Below are 19291 nucleotides of genomic sequence, written 5' to 3' on the forward strand. Positions count from 1 at the left end.
CCAGACCCGTCGAAACGGTCGATATATGGCATTTTGAATCTGTCTGGGAGCCGGATGGAAGCCTCGGTGTGCCCATCCTCAATGCCAGGAATGGAGTTAAGGCCCTGTGCCCTTTTGAGTTGCTTCTCAAGGTTTGCAATTTTTACTGCAGTCGGATTGAACTCATCAACATGAAAGGGTTGAGTTTTCTCATTAGGCTGCACTAGGGGTCTGAGCACCTGAGCTTGAGCCGACCCTTCTCGAGGATTCAGACACTACAAATCTTCAACTGGCGGAATTGGGTCAAAGTTCGGCTGGGGTCCCAAAGCTGGATGTGAGGCAGATGCCCCAGATGGGCGCTGCGTTTCAATACTGGTCTCAGCCTGCATGGTAGTTCCCTGATTTAGTGCTACGGTCACGGCCGCTAACTCTTCCGAACCTTGTGCCATTACGGTCTGCTGAGTCTGAACAAAGGTGATGTGACTGGCGACTGACGGATTAGATGAATAGATGAGCCCTGACCGGCTTTTCTTTACCTTGCCTCAGCGAAAGAACACTGATTACCCTTGAACTGAATCTCTGACCTGGCAAAGTCTATCAGCACAAGTTCGATGAACCTCGGGGGATATCGGAGCCTTCTGAAGCGACAGTTCCAAGACTACCTAGCAAAAGAGAAAACAGATAGCACCTCAGCCTGATTTCACCTGAACAGATACGAGCATAGTTGAATGAGTGTGCCCTCTACTGAATTCTGCCCAAAATTCGGCCTCAAAATCTGAGTCTGATACCCACAGGTAAAGCTGACTCCCAAATACTGATAGTAATGCCCGCAGGCCTGATGCCCAAACTCGCAAACTGGTGCCCGCAGGCCTGATGCCCAAACTCATATACTGATACATGCATTCCTGTAGAGACGCACTCTAAAGCACATAACAGATAAGTGAGAGCCAAAACACCCCTATGTTGGGGTAGGGTTTCCCTGTCCTATTTTGTCAGGAGCTAGGGTTTCACTACGCACGCAGCGGTTTCAAACAACCTATAAACGGGTAAGCAACCTGTCCTAGTTTGGAATGGTCACTATGGATCCGAATATGCACTAGGTCGAATGGTCAAAGAGGGTGCCCCGGAAAAACCGGGGTTTGTGTTCCCATACTGGCAGAGCCCACAACCGGTCAGCCTTGTGGTCATGCCTTGACAAGACAAGCCTCCGGCAAACCGTTCAGGAATAGCAGATGGCAAACACGGTATCCTAGGCGCACCAATGCAAATGCAATGCAAAGAATCACACAAGTGTAGTCATAAACAGATATCATGAGTTCGAGTCAAGTTCTCTAAATCCCCAGCAGAGTCGCCAGAAACTGTAACAAGCCCGCGGGGGACCTCGCTACAGCTCGGACTCGACTTTTCGTCAGTCACGGTTCTAAGTCTGAACCAAAGAGTCCAAATCCGGCAAATCGTTTTGAGAAAACAGATTTTTGAAAGAAGTGCCAAACATGGACTGCTTTGCCAGATACAGAGTCGCCACCTAAATATTTTATTTTGGGAAATTTAGGAAACCCTGACTCGGTGCCAAAAGGCCACGTGTCCGTCATCACCAAAGTTGCCTCGGCTCGGGAACTTGGGTACGATTGGGGAAGGTCACTTCGTGAGCACCCCCGCTCGCCCGGTCATAGACCGGCCTCTACTAACCATGATATCAATTTTTGAAAACATTGTGAGTTCTTATTCCGGTTATTAGCCTAGGTTACTATGTGATGCACACAGCATATAAGTATAGACTGAGTTGCCTGAATTGGAACAAAACATTTCATGTTTGTTTATTTGAAAGTGGTTTGATGGTGCTACCCGCAAGTAGGCTAAGACGTGGATTTGCCACCCTCGGGTGGGCTTAGAAAACATGATTTTGCCACTATCTAGTGGGCTTAAAACACACATTTGATGAATTATTCCAACTCAAATAACCCAACCTTCACCCACAGGCATTCAGGCAGTTATATCACATTAGCAATTAGCCTCATGGTAAGTATGCTATTCATGGCAGTAACTCACACGCATGCAAGGATGCTAAAGCATAAAACTCACCGAGTACTCCAAGCCAAAATAGAAACTTTATTAGAAATCATGCATGAATCCTAAGTATACAGAAATGCCTAATGCAACACATGCGGAATGCAACTATAGCAGGCTCGGCTATTCTAAGATGGTACATGAAATGCTACAACTACCATGTATTCAACTTGGAATTGAAAGTACGATGCAGTTAGTATGGTGCGCCGAGCCCGGTGCATGCAATACAGATGAATGAATGCAAACATGCTGTCATACTGTATGCTAATTTAAACATGCCCTAATCTAACCATCATAAGCGGATAAATAAAAGGGAGAAAGACGTGGGGTTGGAAGACATACATCACACTCACCCACACTTATTACAGTTGTGCCCTCACTCGGAAGGTCCGAATAAATATACAGTCCAAATATTACAGTCCCGAATAAAAGAATATTACAGTCCAAAATATTACAAAATCCTAATTAGTTAATGAATTAACTAAGAAAGCAAATAAAACTGGCGTGCAAGCCAGGGACTGCCTCGCTTCTGGCGGATGATGCATGTCCGGGTTGTCTTGCGCGGAAATCCACCGGACTGCCCCAATTAGCCTCTGTTTACACCTATCCTTGAAATGCGCGCCAAGTCCCAAAAAGTTGTTGAATCCTGATTTTGCTGCAACAGAGAGCAGGAAAGGGGCATAGCAATGTATTTGCACAGATGTATGCATGTCTCGATCCTCGTGCCACCAATCACGCATACCGAGGCATGATGGCCGAGGAGTCGAAATGCACAACTCAATATAGGATGAATGCACATGAAACTACAGCTAAAACCTAACTCCATCATGGATAATCCGGAGTGTCGGTGACTGGGGAATTGAGACACATTCCGTCACTCGGAGTACGAAATGTACCTCGTTTCCCGTGCCCGGGCTAACTCCTATTCCGGACATGATGCAATATGCATGATATGCATGAAATGCAACTAAGATATAATCCTAACATACAGAATGCCATGAAAATGAGACGCCTCGAAATGCGTGCACACGGGCACGCGAACCGAGAAAATGATATGTGTCTCGAAATACGTGCATGCGGGCACGCAAACCGAGGCGATGATATGTGTCTCGAAATACGTGCACGCGGGCACGCAAACCGAGGCGATGATATGCGTCTCGAAATACGTGCACGCGGGCACGCAAACAGAGGCGATGATATGCGTCTCGAAATACGTGCACGCGGGCACGCAAACCGAGGCGATGGCAGAAACAATGCGAATGAGGTGCCTCGAAGTGCGTGCGCACGGGCACGCAAACCGAGGCGGTGATAAAATGCGATGAAATGATATGGAAATGACAAATGGGCTTATACCAACATGAGTGAGCCTCAGCCACACTCACATCGGATGCCGGCGGATAAAAACGGAGTGCCTCGAAATGCGTGCACACGGGCACTCAAACCGAGGCGATGCTAAAATGACATGGAAATGACAAATGGGCTTATACCAACATGAGTGAGCCTCAGCCACACTCACATCGGATGCCGTCGGATAAAAAAGGAGTGCCTCGAAATGCGTGCACACGGGCACGCAAACCGAGGCGATGCCGAAATGCAATGCAACATGGCAAAAATGATATGCAAGCATACTAACAGAATTTCAGCACTAAAATATGGGGGAAAACAGTCCCGAAATGAAGCGAAATGACATGAAATGCAAGGAAATGCCCCGAAATGCAACATTAGGCACCCGAAATGGCCTATAGCTATGCCAAACATGCACAATATGGACATGCAATGCAAAGACAGAAGCTAGACAGTCCCAAAATATGCACTTTCATAGTTATAAACATGGCCAAACAGCGAGTATAGGTATGGCAAAAATAGCATGCAAGAATAGGGGCCAAAAGAGGGGTAATGAAGCAAGTGGTATAAGCGAAACTCAAACTGAAAAATTTCCTTCTATAACATTGAAGATGAACCAAAAATATGAATATTTACAGTGTATGGAAGACCTCAAATCAGTATACAAACATGCTAAAAATGTGATGCAAAACAAGGCTCAAAAGGTGCTATAACATGAAGTATATAAAATAATCACCAAACAGAAAAAAAGTGTGAATGAAACATGAAGTATAGGCCAAAATAAGACCACTTTAAGTTCGGACCAAGGTCCAAAAACAGAAGCAAAGAGGGCTACTAATTTATGCAAAAATGGAGCCAAACAAGGGATATAACTACAAGTTATACATGGAGACACCAAACAATGTTGAGCCCTTCTCCAATGTTGAAGAGGGGCTCAAAATAAGCCTTATATCAGTTTATAACATGCTCAAAAACAGATTGATCATGGGCCAAAAATAGCATGCAAAATCATGACATACAAGATGATCAATGAAGCAAGTATATTATGGAGGGCTCAAACAGGGTTGAGCCCTTAATGAGAAGTGAAGATGAGCTCAAAATATGGCCCTTTTCAGTTAGGGTCGGAGCTTGAAACCAAAAAGAAGTGGGGCTTAGAAATAGATCAAGGAAAAGGGTCAAAAGGATCAAAGTGTAACTTACCCTTGAAGATCCAAGCTTTTGTTGCTTCTTGGGTTGATTTGCAGCTTCTTTAGCCTTCAATAATCTTTCCTTGTTGCTGGAAATGAGATGGTGGTGGTAGTGCTTGGTGGTGTAGAAGGAATGATGGTTAGGGAGTTAGGGTTTTTTTGAAGAATTGAGGAGGAAGAAGATGGAGTTGGCTATGGAAGCTTGAAGAGTAAATTTTCTAACCCTTGTAGAGGAGGCCACCAGCTGGTTATAAGGATCAAAAAGGGGGTGTAAAGGTGGGTGAGAAGGAGAGGAAAGCTCCCCCACAAAATATCCCCCGGATTGGGATATTTTCTGGGGGAAACAGCTGCACAGCTGTAAAGTAGCAATCATGAGGAACATGGCCGGCCAAGTACTTTTTCTGCAGGTGGCCGGCCAGCCACCCCTACTAGCCAGCCAGCTAGGGGTCAAAAGGGTCAAGTTGAATTAATGGCCGGCCACCACTTTTTAGTGGCCTCCCAGGTCTCCTCTTCACAACCCCGTGGTTCGAATTTGGAAATTCTAAAACAGGAGAGAGAACAAGCCAATTTTAGGAGGGGTTCAAAAGGGTCAAAAGGAATTAATGGCCGGCCACCACTTTTTAGTGGCCTCCCATGTGTGTACATCACAAATATGTGGTTTGGGTTTGAAGAAAATGGCTCCAAGGTGTTCAACATTAGCCCGGAAGGAGGGGTTCAAAAGGGTCAAATTGAATTAATGGCCGGCCACCACTTTTTAGTGGCCTCCCATGTGCGTACATCACAAATATGTGGTTGAAAGTTGGCAACACTAACCCTAGGGTGTTCAACATTAGCCCGGAAGTGCGAAAAACGGGCGCCGGGAGGCTCCGGAGGAGAGATAACTGGTTGCTGCAACAATTACTAGCCTCCCACCCTTCAGTGACCTTCCTGGTGATAAAACAGAGGTACCTGCCAAAAATGAACGAAAACCGATGCAAAATGAATGTTCGGGGGCCAAAACACGCAGTTCGGGACCCCGGAAACTGCCCGTTAAACACCGAAAGTGGCGTTCGGCCACGAAGTGGGTTTCTCAGACCCCAGTGTCCCTCAAAAGGGAGCAAATAGGAAGTATGCCAAAAATCAGAGCAATAGGAGATGGTTAAGCGGTCCCGAACCGAGGCACACGGCCTGACAGCTCCGAAAACCGGGAACCGGACTCCGAAATGGGAAAAATGGCCTACGGCCACCAAATATAGCCTACAGACATTGAGAGATGGTCTACAGGACCTCTTCCTTCCCTCAGGAAAAGAAACAGAGAAAACCGAGTCTGGTTCGCAAACCGAGACAAGGCACAGAAAAGGGTTCGGGAGTCCGGAGGCAGGGCTCACGACCGCAACTCCGAAACTTCTGAACAAGCACATTATGCAACATCACCAAGCGCTCAATCGGTGACGTCTGAGTCTTAAGGTCGGTCAAAAATGGGGTGTCTACAGCTGTCATTCACGTAAATTTCATCAACACCTAACATGAGGCGCCATGAGTTTGAAACGTCCAATCAACGCACATATGCCCCATCAATTATAACAAACAAGTGATGAAGCGTGATATTCAAGTCAATAACAAAGAATTATAAGGTTAGATGTTAGTGTTGGACAATCTTCACTGTATTTAAACAGATCAAATTCTGTTGTGTACTAAACAGTAACAAGAATATAAAGAAATAAAGGAAATGAGATAATTTGTTTGATTACAAAAATCAAACTAGAAATAAATAAATAAATAAATAAATAAAAACAGATTTTATTTTCTTACAAAAATAAAATTAAAATCTGATTTAATAAACAAATAAAACAGAAAAATAAATTAAACAACTTACTTGATTAATTTCTTCTAATAAATATCAGATCAAGTCTAGTGTTTGACACTGTGTCCTTAAGACAGATTTATGCTCTCCTCGATGCTTTCAGAATATGGACGTCTATCTCCCAAGATGAAATGGTCAACTACATGCCTAACGAACACACTAAGTGTTTATACTCTTCCTCACAAAAATTAAATGCATCAAAATGAAGAATAAATTTGCAGAGGTGAAGTACGAAATTTCTGAATGTGTAAACATTAAATGAGGGCTGTCCTATTTATATATGTAGTGGTGGCTGCAGCTTTTGAATTAAATAGGTGCAAACCTGTTTGAACAGGTATGAAACCTTTTTGGTTTTGAATTTAAACAGATTTGAATCTGTTGGGTTCAAAATTCAAACAGATAAAAAACGAGAAGGGCCCTGTTTGGGTGTACAGTAAAACCGGACCAGTTTATTTTCGGAATTAATTTGAATTGTGGATTTTATTTTTCAAAAAATAAAATTCAATTCAAATGTTTTTGACCAAAAAAGAAAGGTATTGGGTTGGACAAGCCCAACCTAACCTCATATCACGCACCCGCACCGAAGCCCAGGCCCAACCCGCCCGCCAGCCCGACCGGACGGACAGCGGCGGTGCGCGCGCGCATGTGTGGTGATTTTTGGGTCCAATGGGTCTAGCCCATTTTGTCCATAACCTCCCTCTCTAAAACACTTGGGTACCCCTTGGGGCACACCCCAAGTTCCAATCCCATGCCTTATAAACCCATTCAAAACTTCCCACCAAATCAATGTGGGGCAAGCCTTATTCAAACCTTTAAGGGTTTTCCACCAAAACTCCATTTCCATGGAGCATACTTTGGTTTCAATTTTCTATTCACTCGGTAATGGTTTTGAGCAACCAAATATACCACGTGAATCACAACGCGACATAAAATGTATTACCACTTTGACCCGTGAAAATCGACGCACGGGTCCCACCTAAATAATATACCAAAATTAGGAAAAAATTTCTGGTTTTACCTAGAATTTTCCCAACGATTTCCAACCATCCCCCACATGAATGGAATTTGATGACAACGGAAATGCAACAATATGCAGGTTTTATCGAAAAAGTATAAGTCGAAAATATCTTGCATCAGGATAGGTAGCTTTTAGCCTTGAACCTTCCTTAGTGATAACCTATCGGACTTACTAGCTAACCAATGGAGTCGATGCCTTGAATTGTTCAGTCGTTTGTGTAAGCCAAGACAATAGATTTCACACAAAATATCTTGTAACACATCTTGGTTCTCACTGTTGTGTTCTTTTTGGCCTTGAACGCTCCTGGTTTTCATAAGTGTTTCTAGAGAATTTAGCCTTTTATCTTCTCATAGAACCGGCCCCAGTTCGACACTCATATAGGTGATTCTTATTGTGAGTATCTCCTTATACTCGTCTTGATTTTATGCCTTAATCAATGTATAAGTAATCATTAAAAGTAAAGTTTATCCTTATACCCCTGTAGACAACACATGTTGCAGATATCACTCTCACCATAGGAATGGGTAGGGAATTTTAATCCCTTGGTGATTTCTGGCGAGCCATACATAACTTAGTTGTCCCTTTGAACTTAGTTCTTGGGATCTCCAGTCATATAAGTAGGGTTACCATTATGACGACTCTTATGTAATAGGCTTTAATCCCATTTCCTTCGATGAAAACTTTTTTGTCAAACCTTTTGTTAACGGATCCGCAATATTCTCTTTAGATTTTATATAATCTATTGAGATTATTCCATTTGACAACAATTACCTTACGGTATTATGTCGACGACGAATATGTCGTGACTTACCGTTATACATATGATTCTGTGCCCTGCCTAGTGCAGATTAACTATCACAATGAATGCAAATAGCTGGCACAGGTTTTAACCACATTGGAATGTCTTCTAAGAAGTGACGAAGCCATTCTGTTTCTTCTCCTGCTTAGTCTAAAGCAATAAACTCGAATTCCATTGTGGATCGTGCGATGCATGTTTGTTTCGTCGACTTCCAAGAAACAGCATCACCTCCTAGAGTAAAGACATATCCACTAGTGGATTTTGAATCTTTAGTATCCGATATCCAATTGGCATCACAATAACCTTCAAGTACTGCTAGATATCGAGTAAAGTTCAAACCATGATCACGAGTAAATCTTAGATATCTAAGAACCAGAATGATCGCTTTCCAATGATCTTCTCTGGGATTGCTAGTGTACCTATTCAATTTACTGATAGCATAAGCTATATCAGGACGAGTACAATTCATTAGGTACATTAGGCTTCCAATAATTTGGGAGTATTTTAACTGAGACACCGCATCACCTTTATTTTTTGATAAATAAAGATCGACGTCTACAGGTGTTCTAGCTAAATTCATATCATCCTTGATAAATTTACCAAGAATTTTCTCAATATAATGTGATTGAGATAATGCATATCCGTCAGATGTTTTAGTAATTTTCATTCCTAATATAACATCTACGACCCCCGTATCTTTCATATCAAATCTTTTGTTAAGCATTTGCTTCGTTGATTTGATCATGTTTTGACTGCTTCCAATGATAAGCATGTCATCCACATAAAGACAAACTATGACATATCCTTAGTCAATATTTTTAACATAGACGCATTTGTCACATTCATTTATCTTAAACCCATTAGTAAGCATTGCATGATCAAATTTTTCATGCCATTACTTAGGTGCTTATTTTAATCCATAAAGAGACTTGACAAGCCGACAAACTTTCTTTTCTTGCCCCGACACTACAAACCCTTCGAGTTGCTCCATATAGATCTCTTCATTTAGATCACCGTTTAAGAAAGTTGTCTTAACATCCATTTGATGTATTTCTAAATTAAACAACACTGTTATAGAAATAAGCATGCGAATGGATGTTATTCTTGTCACAGGGGAATATGTGTCAAAATAGTCCAGACCTTCCTTTTGTCTGTAACCTTTTACTAAAAGTCTTGCTTTATACTTGTCTATTGAACCATCTACTTTCATTTTTCTCTTGAATATCCACTTATATCCAAGAGGTTTAGAACCTGGTGGAAGATCCACCAATTCCCAAGTATGATTTTGTATAATGGATTCAATTTCATTATTAACAACCTCTTTCCACTAAGGTGCTTCAGGACCTGTCATTGCTGCTTTAAAGCTTTGAGGTTCATTTTATAACAGGTATGTCAGAAAATCTGGACCAAAGGATTTTGATGTTCTCGCTCTCTTACTTCGTCTTGGTTCATCATCAGTTAAATCCTGTTGGTTGAGTCCATTACTAGTCTCTTGTGTTTGATTGTCATTAGTCTCTTGACTTTGTGTACAATCATAAGTTCTTTTTTGTGAACTTAATTTCTGTCCTTTCTTGTAAGGAAAGACATGTTCAAAAAACACAGCATTCCTTGACTCTATAATAGTGTTCACATTTATATCAGGTATTTCTGATTTATAAGTCATAAATCGATATGCAATACTATTCTGAGCATAACCAATAAACACACAATCTACTATTTTTGGTCCAATCTTAGTCTTTTTAGGAACAGGAACTTCAACTTTTGCCAAACACCCCCACACTTTTAAGTATTTGTAGGAAAGCGGTCGACCTTTCCACAATTCATAAGTAGTGCTGTTGATTTTCTTGTGGGGTATTCTGTTAAGAACATAATTAGCAGACAATATTGCTTCCCCCCACAAGTTATGTGGTAAGCCTGAACTTAGTAACATGACATTCATCATTTCTTTTAGGGTTCTATTCTTTCTTTCAGCAATTCCATTTTGCTGAGGAGAATAGGGTGCTGTAGTTTGATGAATAATGCCATGTTGTGCACAAAAATCATTTAATGGTGCATCATATTCACCACCCCTATCACTTTTAACCATTTTAATGGTTTTACCAAGTTGATTTTCAACTTCTGTTTTGTAGAGTTTAAACATGTCTAAGGCTTTATCTTTACTTCTAAGTAAATAAACATGACAATATCTTGTGCAATCATCGATAAATGTTATGGAATACTTTTTGCCTCCTCTAGTTTGAACAAATTTTAGATCACATACATCAGTATGAATTAATTCTAGAGGTTCGGTTTTCCTTTCAACCGATTTAAATGGAGTCTTAGTTAGTTTCGCTTCTGCACAAACTTCACATTTATGATTAGGATTAATTTCAAAACTTTGGTATATAATCCAAACCAATTAATCTACGCAAAGCATCATAATTTACATGTCCTAATCTACCATGCCATAAATTCGACTCAAGAATATAAGCAAAAGATGTGTTATTCTTATTCATTGCAACTTTCGGTACAACTGTCATTACATTCAACTTAAAGAGACCATCACTCATGTATCCCTTACCAACATACATACCACTCTTTGTTAATAAGAATTTATCAGACTCAAAAACAAGCCTAAAACCATTTTTACTTAATAAAGAACCAGAAACTAAATTCTTCTGGATGTCAGGTACATGCAGTACGTTGTTGAGGGTCAATTCTTTCCCTGATGTCATCTTCAAGATCACTTTCCCTTGTCCAGCCACAGTAGAAGTAGAAGAATTTCCCATGAAAAGTTGTTCACCATTTGCAGCCTCATTGTAGGTAGTGAACATCTTCTTGTCCGCACAAATATGACGAGTTGCCCTAGTGTTAACCCACCATTCCTTGGGATTTCCAACCAGATTAGCCTTAGACACCACAGCAAAGAGGTTGATGTTATTCACTCCGTCAGAGATGTAATCTAATTCAGTTACATTGGCCTGATTGGTAGTCTTCTTGCTTGTACTTCCATGATCCTTTTTAAGGCGGCGGCAATCAGAAGCTCGATGTCCAGTCTTGCCACAGTTATAGCATTTCCTTTTGAACTTCTTATTGCCATTGTTGTTGCCTTATTTAGGACCATCTCCAGTAAACTTCCTCTTTTTGTTATGTGGTTTATGAACTTGTTCAACCACATTAGCCTTGGACTCAATGGGATTTTTCTCATTTCTCTTTCCAGCCTTTCGGTTATCTTCCTCAATTCTTAGTCTTACAATAAGTTCATCCATGGTCATCTCTTTGCGTTTATGTTTTAAATAATTTTTGAAATCTTTCCAAGCCGGTGGTAACTTTTCCACTAAAGCAGCAACTTGGAAAGACTCGCTTAGAGACATACCCTCAGAATAAATATCATGTAAAATTAATTAAAAACTTTGAACTTGAGAAATTACCATTTGGGAGTCTACCATAACAAAGTCCAAAAATTTACCGACAACAAGTTTTTTCGTGTCGGCATCCTTTATCGTGTATTTCTTCTCCAAAGAATCCCACAATTCTTTTGCTGACTTCAAAGGACTATAAACATTATACAGTATGTTATCAAGGCCATTGAGGATGTAGTTTATGCACAGGAAATATGAATGTTTCCAAGCATCTACAGCGACAACAACTTGCCGATCACTTTCACCCTCTTTAAGTGCTGGAGCCTCTTCATGGAGAAACCAGGCCAAATTAAGAGTTGTAAGATAGAACAGCATCTTCTGCTGCCATCTCTTAAACTCAGTACTGTTAAATTTTTCCGATTTTTCTCTATGATTTATTGGTACATGAACTTGGTTCTGGATAGGGACTGGTGTTAGTGTAACAATCGGAGTACCACTTCCAGTTGCAGTAGCCATAATTTCTGATTACAAAAATCAGAAAAAAATACAACACAAATTAATTTTCTAGTTACTAAAACCAGAAAATAAATGATAATACAAAATAATTTTATTTTCCTTGTTACTAAAACTAGAAAAATAAAATACCACAATAATTTTCTGTAACACAAATTAATATTCTGTAATTGTTAATGACACCAGTATATTACTACTAGTTGTCAAAGAAAAGAGGTAGTATATTACTACTATCTGTCAAATAACATAAATCACTATTTGTTTTTCCAACCAGAATATGTCTTTATGAAATCACAGAAAATTAAATACAATGAAGATACCAAAAAATTATCTGTCTTAAGATTGTTGGACAATCTTCACTGTATTTAAACAGATTAAACTCTGTTGTGTACTAAACAACAATAAGAATATAAAGAAATAAAGAAAATGAGAGAATTTGTTTGATTACAAAAATCAAACTAGAAATAAACAAACAAATAAATAAAAACAGATTTTATTTTGTTACAAAAATAAAATTAAAATCTGGTTTAATAAACAAATAAAATAGAATAATAAATTAAACAACTTACTTGATTAATTTCTTCTAATAAATATCTGATCAAGTCCAGTGTTTGACACTGTGTCCTTAAGACAGATTCGTCCTCTTCTCGGTGCTTTCAGAATATGGATGTCTATCTCCCAGGATGAAATGATCAACTACAAACAATAGCAGCACTACAAATTGTTTGCCTAACAAACACACTAAGTGTTTATACTCTTTCTCACAGAAATTAAATGCAGCAAAATGAAGAATAAATTTGCAGAGGTGAAGTATGAAATTTCTGATTGTGTAAACATCAAATGAGGGCTGTCCTATTTATAGATGTAGTGGTGGTTGCAGGTTTTGAATTAAACAGGTGCAAACCTGTTTGAACAGGTATGAAACCTGTTTGGTTTTGAATTTAAACAGATTTGAATCTGTTGGGTTCAAAATTCAAACAGATAAAAAATGGGAAGGACCTTGTTTGGGTGTACAGTAAAACCGGACCAGTTTATTTCCGGAATTAATTTGAATTGTGGATTTTATTTTTCAAAAAATAAAATTCAATTCAAATGTTTTTAACCCAAAAAGAAAGGTATTGGGCTGGACAAGCCCAACCTAATCTCACACCACGCACCCGTGCTGAAGCCCAGGCCCAGTCCAACCCGCCTAACCGGACGGACGACGGCGGCGCGCGCGTGCGTATGTGGTGATTTTTGGGTCCAATGGGTCTAGCCTATTTTGCCTATAACCTGCCTCTCTAAAACACTTGGGTACCCCTTGGGGCACACCCCAAGTTCCAATCCCATGCTTTATAAGCCCATTCAAAACTTCCCACTAAATCAATGTGGGACAAGCCTTATTCAAACCTTTCAGGATTTTCCACCAAAACTCCATTTCCATGGAGTATACTTTGGCTTCAATTTCCCATTCACTCGGTAATGGTTTTGAGCAACCAAATATACCATGTGAATCACAACGCGGCATAGAACGCGTTACCACTTTGACCTGCGAAAATCGATGCACGGGTCCCACCTAAATAATATACCAAAGTTAAGAAAAAATTTCTGGTTTTACCCAGAATTTTCCCAACCATTTCCAACAGTTAGTAATCTAGAAATCTCTCAAAGAGATTTCATCCTCCTAATCGTAAGAATTGGAGTCGGATTATTCGGTATACCCCATATTTTGCTGCTTTATAGACCTTACCCATAATGTCTACAATGGTTATGTATCATATAGCGCCAATCAAGGACCTCAAAAGAGATGGTAAAAATAAAAGCCTTGCCCATAACCTCCTCCAACCTTATCCGTCATAAATACCTAGGGTCCGAATACAACTAATCCATTCAAGAGTTTTGAAACAACCACTTCCGCAAGACTAACTTCTTGGTTCTTTTTTTTTTTTCTCAGGTCTTCTAACCCCTTTAATATTCCAACTTAAGTGCTTCATAATAACATAAAATAAAGCTTCATAATAACACAAAATAGACACTCTAAACCACCCATATAGGCACTGATTACATGGCCCTATCATTCCCCACTCTCACTTTCATTCTCTCCTTATCATTTTCCTCTAAAAAGACTAATTTTTGTATTACTTCATCATCTTGGCCCTTTGTTACAATCCCAACCTTTTTCCTAGTTGTAAAGTTTCATGTGCCTCCTTCAGTCTCCCATTATCATAGATGGATTTTGACCTCTTTGAAAATAACCTTGACAGAGCAGTAGCAACAGATCTAACCATTACATTTTTATGATTTCCTTTACTCAATCCTGTTCCTCTTTGCCCTATCCTTTTAACAAACCCGGAAAAACCTCTCCTTAGTAGCTAATTTTTGGATCTATCATTTTTCTTCCCTCCATTTTTTTTTTTTTTTTTTGTTGATTATTGACAGAGTCATTAAATGGTGTACTTATGGTATCACTATTGTATGACTTAGAGCCCACCCTAATAGGCCCACTTCTTTTTGATTTCATTGGCCAGTCTAGAACCCTGCAAATCTAGCCTATATAAGTCTGGCCCATTGAGTTAGCTTGTGAAATGGCCTTGGCCCAAATTAACCTCCAAACAGATGTTTGGCCTATCTCTTTGAGTTCGACTGAGATTTTTAATAAAACCAGGTGTGATAATTTGCCCATCTACTTTTTGGGCATCATTATTGCACACTTGCGACTGCATGCTCTCCACCCTCATCAATGATTCCTTCACGCATGTGTCTTCCTCTTTTGATTTTTCCATGCAATCTTCAGACTCTTCTACTTCTGATAATACTTTCCACCTGCCATCAACCTTTATCTCGCATCTCTCTTTACTCCAAGCTGCCTCATCATCATCTATGTCATCATCAGCATCTTATTTTCTGCATTCCTCTATGTGCTATGGCTCATCATAAACATTTGAATTGACATAATCCTTATCACCTTCATGTGTGTTACATTTGTAGCTGGCCTTCACCTCATTCACTACTTGTTCCTCACATACCCTTATTGGGTATATTCTCTCTTTGCATTCCAGGTTTATGCTTGAATTAATCAACTCCATAGCACTTGTAACTATTCTAATCCTTCTACATCTAAATGATGATGGTTCAAAAATATTATCATCAAAATTAACCATCTCACCCCATAGTCTTATAATCCTTTTGAAAGTGTCTGAATTCCATAGATTCAATGGAATGCCATAACAACTCAACAATACCAATCTTTCCTGATCAAGGTGAAGACCTGTTGACCATCCTGTGATTTATTCACCACTTTCGGAAACTTTTATTGAGCACACTTTCTTTGCTTCTTAGCTCCTCTATTGATTTTGTTAATCATGTTGTTTAATTTTGATGATGTCCAAATATTATTTGATAAATTGTTATTTTTTAATAATTTGACATAAATTATAAAAATGTATTATATCTTTTTTATACATGTTGCACTGAATTCAAAATTATTTTACAATCTTTTGACACAAAATATATTCTATGCACCAATTACAAACACAGTTGATTTATATGGAGCATCTTTTGAATATATTATACGTATATATATAATATAATATATTAATTATAGGCGTGGAGGTGCAATGCTGTATATTATACTTTATATATATATATTATAATAATTTGAATCAACCTGCATCATTTTACATCACCTTATATATATCTATATATATATTAATATAATATAAAAGAAAAAAGTTGCAAAGTTACAGCACAATTTTCTTGCTGAAGTTTGACTTAAGGAGCACCATAATGATGGAACATTGCGTTGTCTCCTCGTGATTCGAAGGAGCGTCCGTCTCTTTATCGGGTATATTTTTGTGTATAAATAGAAGTGTTTTGTATGGAGAAAAATCAAGAACTTGAAGAGAAAAATTTTTGTATGCTTCAAAATTGTGATTGTATTTTTCACTCTGCTCTTTCACTTTCAGATCTAAGTATTTTCTTTGTTCTTACACTTTCATATCTACTTTTTGTAAGAGAATTATTGGCCCTGTTTGGTAGGGCATATTTTCAGCTTATTTCAACTTTTAACTTAATTTAAGCTATTTTGATGTGTTTGGTTCAGCTTAACAATATAGCTTGTAGCTTTTTATAAGTCAAAAATTAACTTATTGTAGACGTCCCCGAACGTCCCGGGAGGGAAATCCCGTTTTGTTCATTTGGGGCTCACTACAGTTCAGGACTCAATGTCACGGTCTTGTATCTAATCTTGCAGAGTACAATGCAAGACCGATGAATCCTCAAAGAGTCCAAATCCGGCAAATCATTTTTGAAAACAGATTTTTTTTGAAAGAAGTGCCAAACATGGACTGCTTTGCCAGATACAGAGTAGCCACCTAAATATTTTATTTTGGGGGAAATTTAGGAAACCCTGACTCATGCCTAAGGCCACGTGTCCGTCATCACCAAAGTTGCCTCGGCTCGGGAACTTGGGTACGATTGGGGAAGGTCAGCAATGAGCACCCCCTGTAGACACCCCATTTTTGACCGACCTTAAGACTCAGACATCACCGATTGAGCGCTTGGTGATGTTGCATAATGTGCTTGTTCAGAAGTTTCGGAGTTGCGGTCGTGAGCCCTGCCTCCGGACTCCCGAACCCTTTTCTGTGCCTTGTCTCGGTTTGCGAACCAGACTCGGTTTTCTCTGTTTCTTTTCCTGAGGGGAGGAAGAGGTCCTGTAGACCATCTCTCAATGTCTGTAGGCTACATTTGGTGGCCGTAGGCCATTTTTCCCATTTCGGAGTCCGGTTCCCGGTTTTCGGAGCTGTCAGGCCGTGTGCCTCGGTTCGGGACCGCTTAACCATCTCCTATTGCTCTGATTTTTGGCATACTTCCTATTTGCTCCCTTTTGAGGGACACTGGGGTCTGAGAAACCCACTTCGTGGCCGAACGCCACTTTCGGTGTTTAACGGGCAGTTTCCGGGGTCCTGAACTGCGTGTTTTGGCCCCCGAACATTCGTTTTGCATCGGTTTTCGTTCATTTTTGGCAGGTACCTCTGTTTTATCACCAGGAAGGTCACTGAAGGGTGGGAGGCTAGTAATTGTTGCAGCAACCAGTTATCTCTCCTCCGGAGCCTCCCGGCGCCCGTTTTTCGCACTTCCGGGCTAATGTTGAACACCCTAGGGTTAGTGTTGCCAACTTTCAACCACATATTTGTGATGTACACACATGGGAGGCCACTAAAAAGTGGTGGCCGGCCATTAATTCAATTTGACCCTTTTGAACCCCTCCTTCCGGGCTAATGTTGAACACCTTGGAGCCATTTTCTTCAAACCCAAACCACATATTTGTGATGTACACACATGGGAGGCCACTAAAAAGTGGTGGCCGGCCATTAATTCCTTTTGACCCTTTTGAACCCCTCCTAAAATTGGCTTGTTCTCTCTCCTGTTTTAGAATTTCCAAATTCGAACCACGGGGTTGTGAAGAGGAGACCTGGGAGGCCACTAAAAAGTGGTGGCCGGCCATTAATTCAACTTGACCCTTTTGACCCCTAGCTGGCCGGCTAGTAGGGGTGGCTGGCCGGCCACCTGCAGAAAAAGTACTTGGCCGGCCATGTTCCTCATGATTGCTACTTTACAGCTGTGCAGCTGTTTCCCCCAGAAAATATCCCAATCCGGGGGATATTTTGTGGGGGAGCTTTCCTCTCCTTCTCACCCACCTTTACACCCCCTTTTTGATCCTTATAACCAGCTGGTGGCCTTCTTTCTAAGGGTTAGAAAAATTGCTCTTCAAGCTTCCATAGCCAACTCCATCTTCTTCCTCCTCAATTCCTCAAAAAACCCTAAGTCACTAACCATCATTCCTTCTACACCACCAAGCTCTACCACCACCATCTCATTTCCAGCAACAAGGAAAGATTCTTGAAGGCTAAAGAAGCTGCAAATCAACCCAAGAAGCAACAAAAGCTTGGATCTTCAAGGGTAAGTTACACTTTGATCCTTTTGACCCTTTTCCTTGATCTATTTCTAAGCCCCACTTCTTTTTGGTTTCAAGCTCCGACCCTAACTGAAAAAGGCCATATTTTGAGCTCATCTTCACTTCTCATTAAGGGCTCAACCCTGTTTGAGCCCTCCATAATATACTTGCTTCATTGATCATCTTGTATGTCATGATTTTGCATGCTATTTTTGGCCCATGAGAAATCTGTTTTTGAGCATGTTATAAACTGATATAAGGCTTATTTTGAGCCCCTCTTAAACATTGGAGAAGGGCTCAACATTGTTTGGTGTCTCCATGTATCACTTGTAGTTATATCCCTTGTTTGGCTCCATTTTTGCATAAATTAGTAGCCCTCTTTTCTTCTGTTTTTGGACCTTGGTCCGAAATGAAAGTGGCCTTATTTTGGCCTATACTTCATGTTTCATTCACACTTTTTTTCTGTTTGGTGATTATTTTGTATACTTCATGTTTTAGCACCTTTTGAGCCTCATTTTGCATCATATTTTTAGCATGTTTTTATACTGATTTTGAGGCTGCCATATACTGTAAATGTTCATATTTTTGGTCCATCTTCAGTGTTGTAGAAGGAAATTTTTCAGTTTGGGTTTTTCTTATACCACTTGCTTCATTACCCCTCTTTTGGCCCCTATTCTTGCATGCTATTTTTCCCCTACCTATACTTGCAGTTTGACCATGTTTATAACTGTGAAAGTGCATCTTTTGGGACTGTCTAGCTTCTGTCTTTGCATTGCATGTCCATATTGTGCATGTTTAGCATAGCTATAGGCCATTTCGGGTGCCTAATGTTGCATTTCGGGACATTTCCTTGTATTTCATGTCATTTCGCTTCATTTCGGGACTGTTTTCCCCCATATTTTGTTGCTGAAATTCCATTGGCATGCTTGCATATCATTTTTTCCATATTTCATTGCATTTTATCACTGCCTCGGTTTGCGTGCCCGTGTGCACGCATTTCGAGGCACTCCATTTTTATCCGCCGGCATCCTATGTGAGTGTGGTTGAGGCTCACTCATGTTGGTGTAAGCCCATTTGTCATTTCCATGTCATTTCATCACATTTTATCACTGCCTCGGTTTGCGTGCCCGTGTGCACGCATTTCGAGACACTCCCGTCTTATCCGATGGCATCCGATGTGAGTGTGGCTGAGGCTCACTCATGTTGGTATAAGCCCACTTGTCATTTCCATGCCATTTCATTGCATTTTATCACTGTCTCGGTTT

The sequence above is a fragment of the Camellia sinensis genome, unplaced genomic scaffold (assembly GCF_055761805.1).
Source record: "Camellia sinensis isolate YWXY unplaced genomic scaffold, ASM5576180v1 Unanchor1, whole genome shotgun sequence".
NCBI lineage: Eukaryota > Viridiplantae > Streptophyta > Magnoliopsida > Ericales > Theaceae > Camellia > Camellia sinensis.